Source organism: Urocampus carinirostris, chromosome 10 (genome assembly GCF_059441175.1).
Source record: "Urocampus carinirostris isolate Australia breed hairy pipefish chromosome 10, RoL_Ucar_1.0, whole genome shotgun sequence".
In the NCBI taxonomy this organism is placed as follows: domain Eukaryota; kingdom Metazoa; phylum Chordata; class Actinopteri; order Syngnathiformes; family Syngnathidae; genus Urocampus; species Urocampus carinirostris.
The window spans coordinates 10,447,573-10,465,497 of NC_142358.1; the positions used below are offsets into that span (position 1 = coordinate 10,447,573).

At 38.9% G+C, this 17,925-nt stretch overlaps 1 protein-coding gene across 2 annotated transcripts in view; it reads left to right on the top strand.

Moving 5' to 3' along the window:
* Positions 1–17,925, top strand: part of fat3a (FAT atypical cadherin 3a) — a 228,471-nt gene that overhangs the window by 55,570 nt on the left and 154,976 nt on the right. Inside the window, exon 1 of one of the 2 annotated variants that reach the window (XM_088346269.1) lies at positions 11,765–11,909. The exons of the other annotated variant lie outside the window; for it this stretch is intronic. The gene's annotated coding sequence lies outside the window, so the exon portion shown is untranslated. Of the gene's footprint in view, positions 1–11,764; positions 11,910–17,925 lie in introns of those variants that run through there. 2 annotated transcript variants of the gene reach the window in all.

Genomic DNA, 17,925 nt, shown 5'->3' on the forward strand with positions numbered 1-17,925 from the left:
ACAGATCACAGAACATTGCAGCCAGAGAGATATTTGCTTTTAAACTTTTGTGTGTTTTATTCTCTTCATAATTAAGAAGAAGAAGTAGAGTTGATTAGTTAAAAACGAACACAAAGCAAAGTAGTAGTAGCAGCAGGAGTAGCAACTGGGTCCAACGCTCATTGTGTAAGCCTACGCCTAACATGAGCTTGACTTCCTAAATCGAATTGTTCAGTTGGATGAATTTGAGGACTCTACAAATGCCAATTATCTATCAAACATTCTGCAGACAAGGCAGAAAATATGCGTAAATGTTCTTGAAATGTTTTGTAAAAGCTACTGTCAAATCGAAGCCAATGGAATTTCCCAACAAAGTGTTTATTCTAGCAATTTTACGTACCAAATTAGGGATGACCTGGTGTACATTATGAGTTCTAAGATGTACTTAAGCTATTAAATTCTTGAGTCACCAAAATACAATACTTAACAGTAATAGGACAATTAAATCTCTAGCGACCCTCTGCCCTTGCCATTCACATTGCAATTCATGACTTTTCATTCATGACACATGCACGCACACACTCATTCACACATACATGCACACATTGGTTCAAAGAGTGCTACTAAAGGACAAAATGGAAGCACCTGATGAAGTGCTGTCACACACACACGCCCCCCCCCCCCATCCCCCCATCAAGCTGCTGTAGAACATGAGCGGAGAGAATAAGCAGCAGAGGAGGCTTAGAGAACAAATGCTTTGGCAGAGCAGGCGCTCCTAAGCAGAAATGATCCCTGCTAAACCACTTACCTGTCCCGTTTTCTGTAAAGCAAAACAATTGGAATCACTGGATCAGGTTTCTGAGACTGAACATAGACATGAGTTTGATTTTCGTTGGGTTGAATAGTTGTATGCACTGTATATCAGAATTAGGAGGTCATGATGACAGTGGGAGCAAAGCAAAAACAAGAAATCATGAATGCGCTATCTAATGTTTGTCCTTACAGTCACGGACATAAGTTAACTCGGGTCCCACGATTAACACTGCGTCTGCCTGTTAAGTGTAGGTAGAAAAGGTGGGATCAAAACATGGGAGTTGGAGTAGGATTAAGTAACGGAGGGCTGCAATGAACAAGGGTCGAACATTTCAAAGACCATAGGCGAGGATGGCATAATGAGACATGATTTACTAAATTTTTTCTCTGCAAATAAGATGATGCCATCCATCATGCATGGTAGGCCAGATTAGTTGGGTAAATAAAATCTTAAACACTTGTGTATGTATTTTGAAATATTGGACAACATGACAAGTTCCATGCTGTTCTAAAAGAGTATCACGCAATTGAAAAAAAAGTGTGAGACCCACGAGATATGGGTTGATTAAAGCCCCATGTATTTTTAATGCCATTAGCGAGGGGAATTTTATGTCAACGCCTTTGGCTGCAAAGCTCATTGCTCTTTCATTGAACAAAAGATGACTAAAATTCAGAGTGTTGAATTAAGAAGCAACAAATGCCCAAAATGACTATTTTACAATTGTATGTATACAGGACTGTCTCAGAAAATTAGAATATTGTGATAAAGTTCTTTATTTTCTGTAATGCAATTAAAAAAACAAAAATGTCATACATTCTGGATTCATTACACATCAACTGAACTATTTCAAGCCTTTTATCATTTTAATATTGCTGAATTTGGCTTACAGCTTAAGAAAACTCAAAAATCCTATCTCAAAATATTAGAATATCATGAAAAAGTATACAAGTAGGCTATTCAACTAATCACCTGAATCATCTAATTAACTCGAAACACCTTGCGAGGGTTTCCTGAGCCTTAAAAACACTCAGCTTGGTTCAGTAAACTAAATTAAAAGTATGGGGAAGACTGCTGATCTGACTGCTGTCCAGAGGACCATCATTGATACCCTCCATCAGGAGGGTAAGACACAAAAAGAAATTTCTCAAAGAGCAGGCTGTTCACAGAGTGCAGTTTCAAAGCATATCCACAAAAAGTCTGTTGGAAGGGAAAAATGTGGCCGGAAACGCTGCACAACCAAGAGAGATGACCGCAGCCTTAACAAAATTGTGAAGAAGAGCCGCTTCCAGAATTTGGGGGAGCTTCAAAGACAGTGGGCTGAAGCTGGAGTCCAGGTATCAAAAGCCACAGTTCACAGACGTGTCCGGGAAATGGGCTACAATAGCCGTATTCCCATGGTCAAGCCACTTCTAAACTCAAGACAACGGAAGAAGCGTCTGACTTGGGCTATGGAGAAGAAGCACTGGACAGTTGCAGAGTGGTCCAAAGTCCTCTTTTCAGACGAAAGCAAGTTTTGCATATCATTTGGAAGTCAAGGCGCCAGAGTCTGGAGAAAGGCTGGAGAGGAGCAAAATCCAAGTTGCTTGAAATCCAGTGTGAAGTTCCCACAGTCAGCAATGGTTTGGGGAGCCATGTCAGCTGCTGGTGTTGGTCCACTGTGTTTCATCAAGTCCAGAGTAAATGCAACTGTGTACCAAGAGATTTTAGAGCACTACATGCTTCCATCTGCTGAAAAGCTCTATGGAGATGAGGATTTCATTTTCCAGCATGATCTGGCACCTGCCCACAGTGCCAAAACCACCAGTAACTGGTGCACTGACCATGGCATCACTGTCCTTGATTGGCCTGCTAATTCCCCTGACCTGAACCCCATCGATAATTTGTGGGGTATAGTTAAGAAGAAGATGAAAGACACCAGACCTACAAATGCAAATGAGCTGAAGGCCACTATCGAAGCATCCTGGGCATCAATAACACCTCAGCAATGCCACAGGCTGATTGCCTCCATTCCACGCCGGATTGATGCAGTAATCCGTGCAAAAGGATTCCCAACCAAGTACTGAGTGCATCAATGGACATTTTCAAATGTTTGATTTAGTTTTGCTGTTATAAAATTATTTTTTTACTTGGTCTGAGGAAGTATTCTAATATTTTGAGATAGGATTTTTGAGTTTTTTTCAGCTGTAAGCCAAAATCAGCAATATTCAAATAATAAAAGGCTTGAAATAGTTCAGTTGATGTGTAATGAATCCAGAATGTATGACATTTTTGTTTTTTTAATTGCATTACAGAAAATAAAGAACTTTATCACAATATTCTAATTTTCTGAGACAGTCCTGTACTCCATTAATTGCCATTGATTTACAAACATTTAGTGATACCTCTACATAACGGATTCATTTATTCCAGGAGCATGCTTGGAGATCCAATTGCTTGTGCAGAATATGATGTTATTACTGGTGGACGCTTGACAGTGAACTCAACAAAACGTTTGCAAAAAATATTCCTTTTGATTTTTTTCTTTCGGTTCTGATCACCTGCTACATACCGTAAATTCCGGACTATAGAGCGCACCTGATTATAAGCCGCACCCACCACATTTTAAGAGGAAAACCGATTTTGTACTTAGACAAGCCGCACCTGTATATAAGCTGCATGCGCCCACATTAAACATGTAACACAATCACAAAATTAGTCCAAACCCAGCTTTGAGTCACGCGATTGTAACTGAATATAAAGTACACAGTCCTAAAACCACAGCCGGCAAAATAAACAGAAAATGATACCGGTACTTAAGATTTGATGCAGACCTGCAAATTTCGGGTACCCGCTGAAACTAATCCAAGGAAAAAAAGTCTATATTTCCAAAGGTAAGGGTGGGAAAAATATATATCCACTATTGTCCGCCGCGACAACAGGTCTTACTCACCTTTACCCCACTTCCCGTCAGCCCGCGTTTGCTCAGCCCCTCTTTTTTAATTCGTAAAACATATCAGAATAAGTGTCTCAAATAAATACATTACAAAAATATACAGGTGCAAATACATATTATACATCGGTTACACATATTTACAAAGAAAGACGGTACTCCGAGAGAGTTTTCAAAGCTTTAATTATAATATTATAACTTTCATCCCAAACCGTGCCTGTGAAGGGTAGCAAAACGCTACTAGCAACACGCTCGCAACGCAGTAAACGGGTCTGTTAAGAAAATCATACCGTACTTGTAGAAACCACGGTAAACCGTATCCATGTTCCTCCTTATAACTGACCTCATCAAAGTCGTCTTCCCCAGTATGGGAAAGAGACTTTGTCATATAGAAGTCGTCCCACGCTCCCTTATTCAAATACACGCGAGCAACACGCTCGTAAAGTGGAATTTACGTGCAGTATCTCTGTTATCTTCTTCATCGGACTGCTCGTTTGCTTTTAGCTTGAAAGCTACGTCATGTGCCTTTCTTTTTGCAATTTGCATGATGAGGATATGTCTACGCTAATTTAATTTGTGCACAAGCTAAGAAGTTGCAGTCTACCTCGGCGCATATATTCCACCGGTCTAAATCTTACCTTTTGTACTCGAGCGCCGCTGGCGGCTGTTAGAAAAATTACATAAATTGGCCGCATCACTGAATAAGCCGCAGGGTTGAAGGTTTGGGAAAAAAGTAGCGCCTAATAGTCCGGAATTTACGGTTACATTCCTCATACAAATGTACAAAAGTAAGTGACATCATGGCTACATTTTGCACAGCTACTGCTCCTGTGGCTGGGCGCCTTAGTGAGCAATCTTACCGCCCTGTGGGCCACCTTTCCCAAGCATGCACAACTGAGGTCTGCACCGGATCAATTACGCTCACACTCTCAGAAATCCCGACTTTAGTACTAAACGTGCTTGGGCACGGTATGATGGCCAAGTCTGAACACAGCCAAAATACACATTCACGAACGAACCAATGAAAGACACTTGGACAAAACACACAAGGTTTAGGGAGCTGATTGGCTGACACAAGGCAAGCAAACACAGGCGGCAGTGATAAAACGCATGACCAAGCTCTCACAATTACTGTTGGTGATGACCATAAATAGCTACTTTAAAAAAAACATAGATCCATTTATGATCAGGGCCTTCAACTGCTTAGAATATCCACCTCTTGCCAACAATGTCCACATGTGAGTGTGCTTGCTTTTTAGTGATTGCAATTTGCGGATGGATAGGAAAGGGTCAATATTCTCTCTTAAAACAGTGATCCAAGTATTTACATGGACTTTAAAAACAATGGTGAGGATGGCCAGAATAGCTCAAACTACAGCCGCTCTTGCCAGTCTTAAACCCATCTGGAAGGACAAGAGCATAGCAGTGAAATCAAAGACTCATGCAAGAACTGGTTTTCTTCTGTTTTTCTCTACACCTTCGATACATGGACTCTCACACCATACCTGGAAAATCCTGGCCATGGAGATGCTATGCCACAGGAAACTTCTATGTAGCCTATGTGACAAACAAAACAGTGTGAAACACCATCAGAGGCCACATTGGACCCTATGAAGAACTGTTGTCATCTGTGCGCAAACGAAGACTGCAGTGGTATGGTCACCTCATAAGATCCTCAGGACTAGCCAAGGTTATTCTCCAGGGCACGGTCCAAGGGGATAGGAGGAAAGAAAGACCGAGAAAGAACTGGGTCAACAACATCATTGAATCTGCGCGTAAAAAAAAAAACATCCCGGGTGGCAGAGTGGAAAGCGACACGCAGATGACATCTAGACGATCCCGTGATGAAGGACCGTGCGCTGCTGCTCCCGCCGCACCTGCCTCAGAATCTAAACCTAACTACAACAACTTTACGGGGCCTGAAAGTTGTTATTTTATGTAATTTCTGCATGTTCCATTACTGTTTTAATGTGTTTTTCGTTATCAGGGAGATGTGTTTTATAGCTGTCAATAGTTAACAGGAATGCTTTTTGGAGGTCGAGAATGGAGTAATTGGTTTTCAGTTATTCAGTATTAAGCAATTTCGCTCAACATAGAGGCAAGTCTACAATTGAGCATTACCTGAGAACACATTTTTCTCATATTTAGAAGTATTACTGTAAGTACATTGGCTTTTTAGCTAAGATAGCATGGGCAGGGGGCATGAACACTGTCCAACGTTCTACATTCATTGTGCTCGAAATTCACCACTAGTCACATTGTAAATAGAAAGGCAGGCATCAGTATTTAACCTTTGGAATAATGCCTGCATGCAAAATAAAAATTGCGGAAATAATTCAGTCAGTCGTTTTACTTGCACGCTGCACCAGCTTGAGTGACCATAACTTAATGAGAGCAGAATAGCAATGAGTTCCAATTAATTATTCATCACATGTCACAAAGGAATTAAAGAGTGCATCACATTTGAGCACACACACACACACGCACAACATCTTAGTTTTTATTAAATTGTAAAGACGTATCGCAATTCTTGGCCTCGTACTCCGTCCTCAATCATCACAATTAATTGCCAAAACCTAACACTCACCTTCAGCCCAAACCGAATCCATTTCAATACAAAACGCTCAAACAAAGTAATGATGGTCAAAACATGTTCTCACTTCACAGAAATGTCTTCGTTCCGGTCCCTAAGATTTACAGTGAAGCACACACACACTTTTAACTAGTGAACTAGTGCTGTAGGCATGGCTCATTTTATTTATTACATTTAAATATACCTCGCAACCCAATTTTGGATAAGCAGTGCAGAAAAGGGATGGATGGGCATTTAAATATAAATCAAAGTTTTATTACTGTAAGGTACCAAACTATTTCAAATTAGTTATGTATTACACCAGTTGTTTTACAATCGATCCAATACCAAAAAGCGTATCGCTTTATTATTATTCTTTCATTTGAAATAAGAAGAATTGAAGATATGGTGGAATAACAATATAGTGGCTATAAAAAGTCAAGCCTGCCATTATATCAGTTTTTTTGTCCTGTAGAAAATGAAATTCAGAAAACGATATAAAAGTATAATTCTCTAGTAATGGGACATTTACAAATGCAATCTAAATGTATTTGGGATGGAAATGCAAGCAATCCAAAATCTAGCAGTTTCATAGACCACATAGTCTTTTAGAACGAGGGTAGTAAATAAAAATATATCATGAACACCTTACTCGAACCTATTCATTTAGTGTTAACTTTCGCTTATAACAGGGGTTACATTCCCCCCAAAAAACGTTATTGGCAAAATCAGCAACAGTGTTAAAAAAGAGAGAAGACATCAATTGATGTTGAACTTGCAAGAAGAATGAGGGAGAGAATTCGCATCCTGTTTCCACCCCCCGTTTTCTGAGCCCCCTCTTTTTGTATCAATAAGGTTACAAAAAAAGATCAGCCATAAGGGGGGTGGGTAAATGAAATGAAATGATCTGCATTTATACAGCGCTTTTCAAGTCAATGACTTCCCAAAGCGCTTTACATTGTGCTTCACATTTCCCTATAACGGCCGTGATCTGTGCAGCCATGTAAGGCGCTAACCTGCTTATTGGGGGCAATTAGGGGTTCAATGTCTTACCCAAGGACACTTCGACATGTAACACGGACAAGCCGGGATTGGAACTGGGATCCCTTAATCCTAAGACGATCGCTCTACCTCCTGAGCAAAATAAGGAACTGGCATCCTATGAAATCACCTTTCCATGTGTCCAATATTAGTAACAGAAGAAACTTAACAATTAAAAGAATGACTCTACAATTAAATGCAGAATGAACGATGCAAATCAGTGAACTAGCGAGACCATAATAAGTGTATTGCATTATAGCGAGGGTTCACTGTAAATCAAATATTTACGGAGAGTTTTAATGGTTGAACGTTGTATATTGTAGCACCATAAAAGTTTAAAGGTAGAGTGGAACTGTTGTTATTTCTCTTAGTTTATTTAATCGAGTGTCCATGTTTACAAACAGTTTGGGCGATACACACTCTGAAACACATGTAACGATATTAAAATATTGCGTTTTGGATTTCTGCGTAATAAAAAAAAAACTGTTGCGGTTAATCTAATATTAGTGAATTAGGGAATAATTGATTGATTATTATACCAAACAGACAAGTTTAATACTTAGTTTAATGTCATTGTTTGTCCTGCCTTTTGGAGCACCACATTGGGGGTTTTTTTAACCAGGAGAATGGATGGAAAACCTAAGTAAACATAGTCAGTCATTGTGAAGGTGGCTAAGGTCAATTTAGGTGAATTTGTTGAACTGTTTCGGCTGATGTTTTAAATAGCCCAGACACAAGTATTAAATCATGTTGTAATCATGTCCACGTTTCATACTTATCTGCAATATAACTAATTATGTCAAGTCATGTTAATTTATATAGCCCTTAAGCACAAAGAGTCTCAAAGGTCTGCACAGATCAAAGACTATTGCAAACTACAGACTATTATGACACCATCCCCTCATCTAGAACCTACATGAGGGCAAGGAAAAACTCAAAAACCTCAACATGAGCAAAATGAAGGAACGTTAAGGCCATTATTAGTTCGAGTTCTCGCATAATATAATGGGGACAATTTCAATTCTTTTGCCATTTCTCATAAAGGAAAGTCGTACAATTAACATTACCGATTTTTGTGATCATAGGTATGTATACTTTGAAGAGAAATGACATATGAAATGTTTTATTGGAAAAAAAAGTAGGATAATTGTGGACTAACATCTGCAAAATGGAAGACTTTTAGATATTTACTCACTTTTCTCAAAACAAATGTGATGCCATCCTATGTGCACAAAATTAAATCCATTAGCAAAATTTATAGTTTTGACACATTAAATAGAAAAAATAGATAACATTTAAGTTCAATGTCCTGACAGTGTGTAATATTAAGTTTCTCCTAGTGGTACAAAAAACTTCCATTTAGTAAAACAAAACTCAAAATACATTGATTTGAATATTGGGAAAAAAATCCATATTGTAAATTATCATACCAAAGTTATTTTTTAAAACAAATCATAGGTAGAGATATTTGTATTTCTTTTACAAAGTGGAAATTATTAGATAACAGTGCCATTTAGTGAGTCAAATATCACACACTGTGGTTTTAAAGGTGTTCCAAAATATATATTTTTTTCAACTAGGCACAGAACATGTAGTGATCCTCTCCACAATTCTGCAAATATTTTGTAAAATATTTCACTGCCAAGGGGCTGGAGAAGTTGAATCTCAAATTTGACCCATCTAGCTCTTTTCCTTAAGAGCTTGACATCAATGAAGGAACATGTCACTTTCAACATGGCAACTCCCATTCACATGTGAGGCAGCTCCGAACCAGACGGCCATTGCATAACGCCCATTTCTGCCTGGAGAAATTCAAACTTGACTTACTGTGTCAATGGCGGCCATGGACTGTATTGTCCGAGTTGTGTGTTTCGACCTCCAAAAGCTACAAAACTCAATTCCAATGAAGTTGGGAAAGTGTGTTAATTGCAAATAAAAATTGATCCAAGTAAATTGCAAATTCTTTTCAACCCATATTTAAATGAATGCACAGCAAAGACAACATATTTATTGTCTTCACTCATAAACTTTATTGTTTTGGGAGAAAATCATCAACTCTGTAATTTGATGACAGCAACACGTGCCAAAATAGTTGGGACAGGTGTCAATAACTACTCAGAAAGTGGATGAATGGAAATCAACCAACTATTTGCAGGTGAACAGATGAATTAGCAACAGGTGAGAGTTGTTACTGGGTATAAAAAAGGGAGACCCGAACAAGCTAAGTCATTCACATGCAAGGATGGGGCGAGGTTCACCTCTTTGTGAACAACTGCGTGAGCAAATTGTTGAACAGTTTAAAAACAACATTCCTCAAAGTACAATTGCAAGGAATTTAGGGATATCATCATCTACAGTCCATAATATTGTGAAAAGGTTCAGGGAATCTGGAGAAATCACTGTGCGTAAACGGCATGGCCGTAAACCATTATTGAATGCCCGTGACCTCCGAGCCCTCAAGCGGTACTGCATTAAGAACCGACATCAATGTGTAAAGGACATCACCACATGGGCTCAGGAACACTTTGGAAAACCACTGTCAGTCAATACAGTTCGACGCTATATCCGTAAGTGTGGGTTAAAACTTTATGTTGCAAAGCGTAAGCCATTCATCAACAACATCCAGAAACGCCGCAGGGTTCTCTGGGCCCGAGCCCATCTAAAATGGACTGATACAAAGTGGAAAAGTGTTCTGTGGTCTGATGAGTCAGTTTTCCAAATTGTGTTTGGAAATTGTGGACGTCGTGTCCTCCGGTCCAAAGAAGAACAGAACCACCCAGACTGTTATGCACGCAAAGTGCAAAAGCCAGCATCTGTGATGGTATGGGGGTGCATGAGTGGCCAAGGAATGGGTAACCTGCACATCTGTGAAGGCACCATTAATGCAGAAAAGTACATTCAGGTTTTGGAACAAAGTATGTTGCCATCCAAACAGAATCTTTACCATGGGCGCCCTTGCTTCTTCCAGCAGGATAATGCCAAGCCACACACTGCACGTCTCACGACAGCGTGGCTTCGTAGTAAGAGGGTGCGGGTGCTTGACTGGCCTGCCTGCAGTCCTGACCTGTCTCCCATTGAAAATGTGTGGCGCATTATAAAGCGCAGAATAAGACAAAGGAGACCCCGGACTGTTGAACAGCTGAAGCTGTACATAAAGCAAGAATGGGAAAGGATTCCACTATCAACGATTCAACAACTAGTCTCCTCACTTCCTAAACGTTTATTGAGTGTTATTAAAAGGAAAGGTGATGTAACACAATGGTGAAGAAGCCCCTTTCCCAACTACTTTGGCACTTGTTGCAATTATAAAATTCTAAGTTTATCATTATTTGCTTATGGAAATAAAGTTTATGAGTTTGAACATGGATAATCTTGTCTTTGTGGTGTATTCATTTAAATATGGGTTAGAAAAGGTTTGCAAGTCATTCTATTCTAATTTTACTGACATTTTAAACTTTTTCCCAACTTCAATGGAATTGACTTTTGTACATGGGGTACGTTTACCCGCTGCCGTTCGAGTGCGTTTTGTGTTTACTTTGGCCTCCTTAGGTAAGAGATTATGGCCTTTTGTTTGTGATTTTTGTAAACTCTTGTCAGGCCAGCTACCTTTGAGCGGTGGGGCTGCCGAGGACCTTCCTGTTTTGTTTGCTGCCGATTGGCACTCATTGGCTGCCCACCGTGTGTTGTTTGGCTCGCTAGCCTAGCGTTAGTGACGGTTTTGCCCTGTTCCTTGGTTTGTTTATTCCCAGACGGCATTCCGTTTATCACCATAGCTGTGGCTGCTTTGCCCTTGTTTTTTCCCGGTTAGGCTTGCTGCTCACTGTGTGTTTTTTGCTCGGCCAGCCTCACATTTTTACGCCGAGTCTGCGGCCCCCTTTTGTTGTTGTTCCTGGTAAGCCCAATGTTAGCTATCTGGGTGTTATGTTTGCCAGTTAGCCCTTAACTGGCTGCTCGCCCTTTGTTGTACCATTACTGCTTCTACCTGTGACACAACACCTATGCATTCTCCACAAAATTACCAAAACCTGACATGTAAAACATACTGGCGACTGGCTTGCTAGGGTGCTGATGTTTTTAACAGTAAAAAGATGACAAAAACAAACATGATGTCTTCAAAATGCATTATCTTGGAAAATAATTGGACTATACCAATGAAATATATATATAGTTTCTTGCAAAACCCATCTACTTTTTTTCTCACATTTTGCATGTTAAAGAATTTGGAGATACCTTTTAGTTCCTTAGTGATGGAGTGAAATTTGGTGTTCTGTTTCCAATAGTGTTTTTCTTTAAAAGTCTCTCAGGTTTCCTGCCACTCTCTCACTTCAACCTCCCACACTGGCAACGAGATTAAACACTCCTGGCTGAGAGACCTGATCTCTCACTGACCTCTCACAATTAGCACTGATTGTGTTCAATGTAGTCCACAGCCAAGCTTGAAGGAGCTTCCCCACAAACTGAACTTGATCTCATTTTCACCTGCAGGAGCCATTTGCTGGAAAAACAAGGAGCAAATGTGTTATTTGACCCCTTGTTAAGATTTATTTTTTACACTAAATGAGTTTCTTCAACAGGTTAGTTTCCAAGCAATACGGTTTTTCTTTGAATTGTAACAAATTTGTTGAGGAAACATAGTCAGTGTTATTTGTTTTTTACTATCTGTTCTACCAAGCTTACTAAGGTTTGACTTAAATTATCAAATTATCCATACTATAAAATGCACCCAAAACCCCTAAACAAGCCGTAAATTTGACGTGTGCCATATAATCAGGTGTGCCTATGCACGGGGAAGGATGGGAAATGCATACTGGTGTATTATCATATTGGTCGATATTTATCACCAACCACAATTGCATAGTGGCAATGGGGATCTAACCCAGATAGTGATGGTTAGAGCACTGAATCCTAACCACCAGGCCACTAGGGACATGGATGAAGTGGGAACGGGCAATTAGTCTTCCTATTTTCACACTATTTGTAGTCTCAGTACCAGAAAAAAATGTTAGAGAAATGAGAAAACAGTGAAGAAAATTCGGTATAAACTTTTGTTTCACTTTTTCTTTACTCAAAGTAAGTATTGTGACAAAAGTTGTGGAATCCATGCAGCCATGCGGTTATATCTTTCAGGACGACTGAATTACTTTCCACTATGCCTTTCTCTTCATTCAGTTCAGAACCTTGTGCCCTTCATCAAGACTTTGCAAACCGGCGATGCAATACAATTGTTCAGTGGTCCCCAACCTCTTCTGTACTATGGACCGGTTTAATGTCTGTCAAAATTCTTGCGGCCCAGCCCAATAATAACATCCACATGGCTAAAAATAGTGTGATTATGACATAAATCCCAATGCTTTTTCGTGGTTCGTTTGTATCCCTCGTAGTATAGGGAATTTGATCGGGCCATCTTCCTTCTATGATCTAGGTTTAAATCCCGATGCATTCAACTTTTGCAATTGTTATCAGCGATATATTTCGACTGATTAATCAATGCACAAAAATGGTAATAATTTTTTAAGTGCAACCTTAGTCCACACTGTAGTTTTAATTCAATGCACCTCATAGTCCGCTACAAATTATCTATGATAAAAATATCTCAGGAGACTAGTTTTGGAGGATGCGCTTTATAAATCCACCTTACGTTGTAGAAAATTTGGTATTTGAGCAGGTAGGACACCAAATTAAATCTTGGATTTTTCAAAAATTCTTTGATTCGGTCTTACAAACTGGGGCTTTGCCTGGCCCGAAGCTTTGAAATGATTGCCAGGCAACAAAGAATAGCCGATTTGGAGTCATTGAGTTTTTCCTCGGCCCAATGGATGTCATTCTACTGATTGATGTGTTAAATAGAGACGACAGTTGGGGTTTCAGGCAGTCTTGTGGGCGCAGTTTTCTGTATGGAAGAGATAATACACGCTCGGATTTCCTAGTTTTGTTTTCTCCTCAAGCTTTAATTCTCTTCTTTCCACCCACCAGTCTGCTTTCTTGCACTCTTTCCAGTTAGATCAAGCTTTGATTATCACATAAGGGAAACATCCCAAGACCATTTTTTAAATCCTTGAAAGAAAGATTTGGCAGTAAAACTGGCAAAGACCTGGATTTTATAAAGTGCATTCCTCTTTTTGTAGCTTTAGTGGATGTATGCATTTAAAGCTTTAAACACATTTTACTGGTGCATGCAAATCTAAATGTGACTTTATCTAGAGCAAATGCGGAGTTATATTCATCCATAAATTCACTGTTTATAGTTAGTTTTTCATGCTTCCCTGCAAGATAATGTGTGGAACTATTTGAAACATTCACACAAAACATATATTTTCAATATGTCACATATTTTCAGAGGTATGCTGCATCGTTTACCCTGGCGCAAGGAAGGGTGATGGGATTGGTTAAATCAGGGGTGTCAATCTCAATTGCACAGAGGGAAAAAACTCAAACCACATCTTTGGTCACGGGTTGAATAGGGTCACTATTCAATACACTAAAACTTTATTTTGTTTTAAACATAAATACAAATTGAAAATAGGAATACACTTAAACATTGAATAAGAAAAAACACTTTGGTGTCTTTAAAATGTCTCCTTTCAAATATAAACAAATACAAAATATGAAAAAAAATGTAAATGTAAATAAGATGTATGGTTTTCACCAAAAATAAGGGATTTTAACATTATTAAGAGTTTAAAACAGACAGGGATATTATTCCATAATAAACAAACTTAAACAATAAATAACATTAAACAAACTTTGCTCTCTATAAAAAAAAATCTTATGTAAAATCTATACAAATGTAAAATATGAAAAAAAATTATAACGTAAATCAAATTTGTGCTTTTCACTTTGGGATTTTGCTTTGGTGAAGAACATTTGCTGGATCCTGATATTAGGCTTTAACTCCTTAACCTTCTATATCTTCAGGTTGTTTAGTTTATCCAGATGTTTTGACTCATAGTGCTGTTTTACATTATACTCCCTATTTACATCCACATTCGCTCCACAAAGAAGACAAACGGGCAGGGTTGGGTAGGGTTACTTTAACTTGATTACTTTCAATTACTTTCTGATTACTCCAATACCAAATATGCTAATAAAAGACAAAAGAAACTAAATATGAATAAAATTACAAAATTTTGTGCAGGCTTGGGGAGTAACGGAATACATGGAACGGCAAAAATGATGTTGGCAAGCTGTTTGGAATTATTTTCATTTTGTTTCTGTCGCATTCTATGTTAATTTGCCGAGATCAAAGAGATCAAAGACAGGAGAAAAAGCTTACCACGTGTTGTGAGTCATAATTGTATTCATATTTAGTTTCTTTTGTCTTTTATTAGCATATTTGGTATTGGAGTAATCCAAAAGTAATTGAAAGTAATCAGGTTAAAGTAACCCTACCCAACCCTGCAAACCGGTTTACTTGCAATGTCAGTAAACATCAACTCGCAAGACTACCATTGGTTTTGAAAGTTTTTTTTCTCTTTTCTCTTGGCCATTGTGAGGGTTTACCGTCTGCATAATCCACAGCCACAGAAACGTCACACTGCTTTTCTCAGTTTAGCCTTCCGTTACATCGTGATAGATAGAAGTTGGTCCCTGGGTGTAACGTCCCTGATCCCTGACACTAAAGACTCACTTTGAATGCACATTTTGGTCTTGTTTTTCAACCGGCCGAAATGTTGTTTGTCAGTAGATAGTTTTAAAAGTGGCTGCGCTCGTCAAGTCACGGCTAAGTCGATTGATGCGGGAACGCTTCCGGGACGTCTTTGGGGGGCACTGAAGCCCTGCAATGTTGAATGTTTGGGAGTTAGTAGCGTTTCATAGAGCCGGGCCATTATAGTAGATGTATAGAGAATTATTTCGTACACAAGGCCGTATTTGGCCCGCAGGCTGTGAGTTTGACACCTATTGCTTGAATATTAAAGCATACATCTGGAAGCAATACAACCAGGGGAAAAGCAATGAAAGGAAGCTGGCAGACAAATTGGAATTTAATAAGTATTGATGGACAAACTATAATCAACATCACATGATTCAGATATTGTATTTTCATGGACAGCAGAGAAGGCCTTGCAGGCCGTTACGCCCACCACTACATTACGCTAACATACGTTGTTTCCGCATTTAACTTTCGACACTAAATTAAAAAAAAAAAAAATCATTCTTGTCACTCATCACCATCAGCGAAATACTATGTGTGGTTCCTGCTATTTCCAAAAGTGTGCTCCATTGCTGAGTCTTGTGTTTTTACAAGTTGGGCTGATTTTTGCTTGCCAGAAGTATTGACTTACATTATGTATGAAAAAGGTGTGACGTGTCTGCAGTAAGTACTGAGAATAAAATGGAAATGTCCCAGAGGAATAAACCAAAACCCATTAGGTTTGTTTAGCTGGTTTGTCAAAGTTAGCAAGTAGCATTAGTATCTTCATTAAACAACGCTGCACGTAAACATACCTATTATTTGTACATTGCTTAATTTTTCAAAAAAGGCTCACAGTCAGCATTGGCATTTAGCCTTATATAGCCACTTATGCCTACTTTAACAATTAATAGATGATGATTTCCATGTAGGACTTGAAAAGAAAAAGAGCAGTAGCATGTTGATCTAAGTACAGCGTTTGCACCGTTGCTCTAAATACTCGAAAATGCTTTTATTTTAATGTTGTGTATTTCAATGATTGTAAAGGGCTTGCATTTTGTGGCAAGTGCTTGTAAATGCATGTTTCACAAGTATACCTAAAAATGACGCTAACACTGCTCTTTGGTGGCTTCACTTTGCTATCGCTTAACTTTCCTCGTGATAAGCAGTTAAGTTTGTATGACATTGTTTTAGTGTCATTGCCCCCTATAGGATATGTTTGATAGGACAGGGCACTATAAAATATATATTTAGTGCAAGGATTATGTATCAATTATGGACATTTATTGTGGGCCATGCAAAATATTAAGGCAGTGTATCCCAGTGGTAAATTTTAATAGGAAGAAGCTCCTGCAACTGAAAATGTAAGCTACTTATTAACGTCATTTTACCCAACACCTATATTGGGAGAGATTTTACTCAAAAATATTTACACGCGTAATCCACAAATATATTAGTGATTTACTCAAGATGTAAAAATCATATGTCCTAATAAATCCACACAGAAGATTAAAAATCTTATATGTAAATTGCAGATATGAGTGTGGATCTGCAAAATACACAATTCACACCGGATTTCTTATTTAAATGGTACTGGTGAAATTGAAAAATTGGCTTAGAAAGTCTTTAAAAAGTTCTTACATTTGGTCATGAAAAAGGTGTACGAACCTTGTACGTATTACATTTAATTAGAATCAAATGAACACAAAAAATCCAATCCAAGTCAAGACAAGTCACATCTATTTGTTGTATAGCCCTTAGTCACGAAATGTCTTTAGGACTGCACAGGTCACTATTACACCATCTTCTGATCTGAAACCAACATACCGGCAAGGAAAAACTCGACCTTAACATGGTCCGCTGACTCATCCCGATAAGTCCTTCTCCCTCATTTCACCACCAACCTGTTAGCCAGAAAGGATAGGAAAAGAAAAGTAGGAGGTCGTCATCAATCAAAAGCTATAGAAGTGTGTCATAAGTCTTGATTTACAATCCAAGAAACCTGTTTTTATAAGTTCACAGCATTACATTTTCACCAAAATAGGAAACTTTTTATTGCGATGGATGGGTAGATGGATGCTGGAAGACAAGGTAAATGGCATATATTTCATAGGCCATGCATATTGTGCATTTTATATAATACATACAGTACAGCAATTTATTTCATTCTTTGATCTTCAAAGTGTTGATATCCTTTTCATCTTCAACAGAAGCCTTGCATTAAAAATGTATCGTGACCATTAGAGTTATAACAATATGACTGGCGTACCCTAAATTGGATTCAAGCTCATCGACCTGCGTTATATTGTGTCACAATAGCACTGTGGAATGTGACAGATTTCTGCAAATACATTGTTCTACTGAGGAAACAAGGGAACCACCCAGTCCGTAAAGGCTCTCAGTGAAGGTGTGAAATGGAGAAGGATAATATTCTAATGTGTGTATTGTGATTGGCTAGTTAGTCCAGTTCGCACTTTCACACAAGGCAGCTGAGATAGATGCAGAAACCTGATGATTCTAAACTTTGTCATTCAGTACGGATTCAGTGTAGAGCCGCTGGTCCCCTGCGTTGAAAGAGGACAGTTGAGGTTGCTCGTTTATCTGGTAAGGATGCCCTCCTGGATGTTTTGGTGTGTCTTTAAAGTGGATTTGTGTGTGCATGTCTGTCGTTGAGAATGTGTGCACAAAAAATGTTGTGGCTTTTGGCTAGTTTGAATTCCCTATACAGAAGCACAAACAAATGAGGTACTAAGAAGATGTATATAGGACGGCACGGCGGCTGGGTGGTTAGCGCGCAGCCCCACGGTGCGGAGGTTCAGGGATCAAGTCCAGTTACTGCAGCCTCCTCATGTGGAGTTCAGGTTCTCCCCGTGCCTCGAAGATGTAAATGTACGTGCCCTATTCCAACTAGCCTTGTAACTCAGTATCAATCTTGCTAGTTGGCCGAACGTATCCAAAAT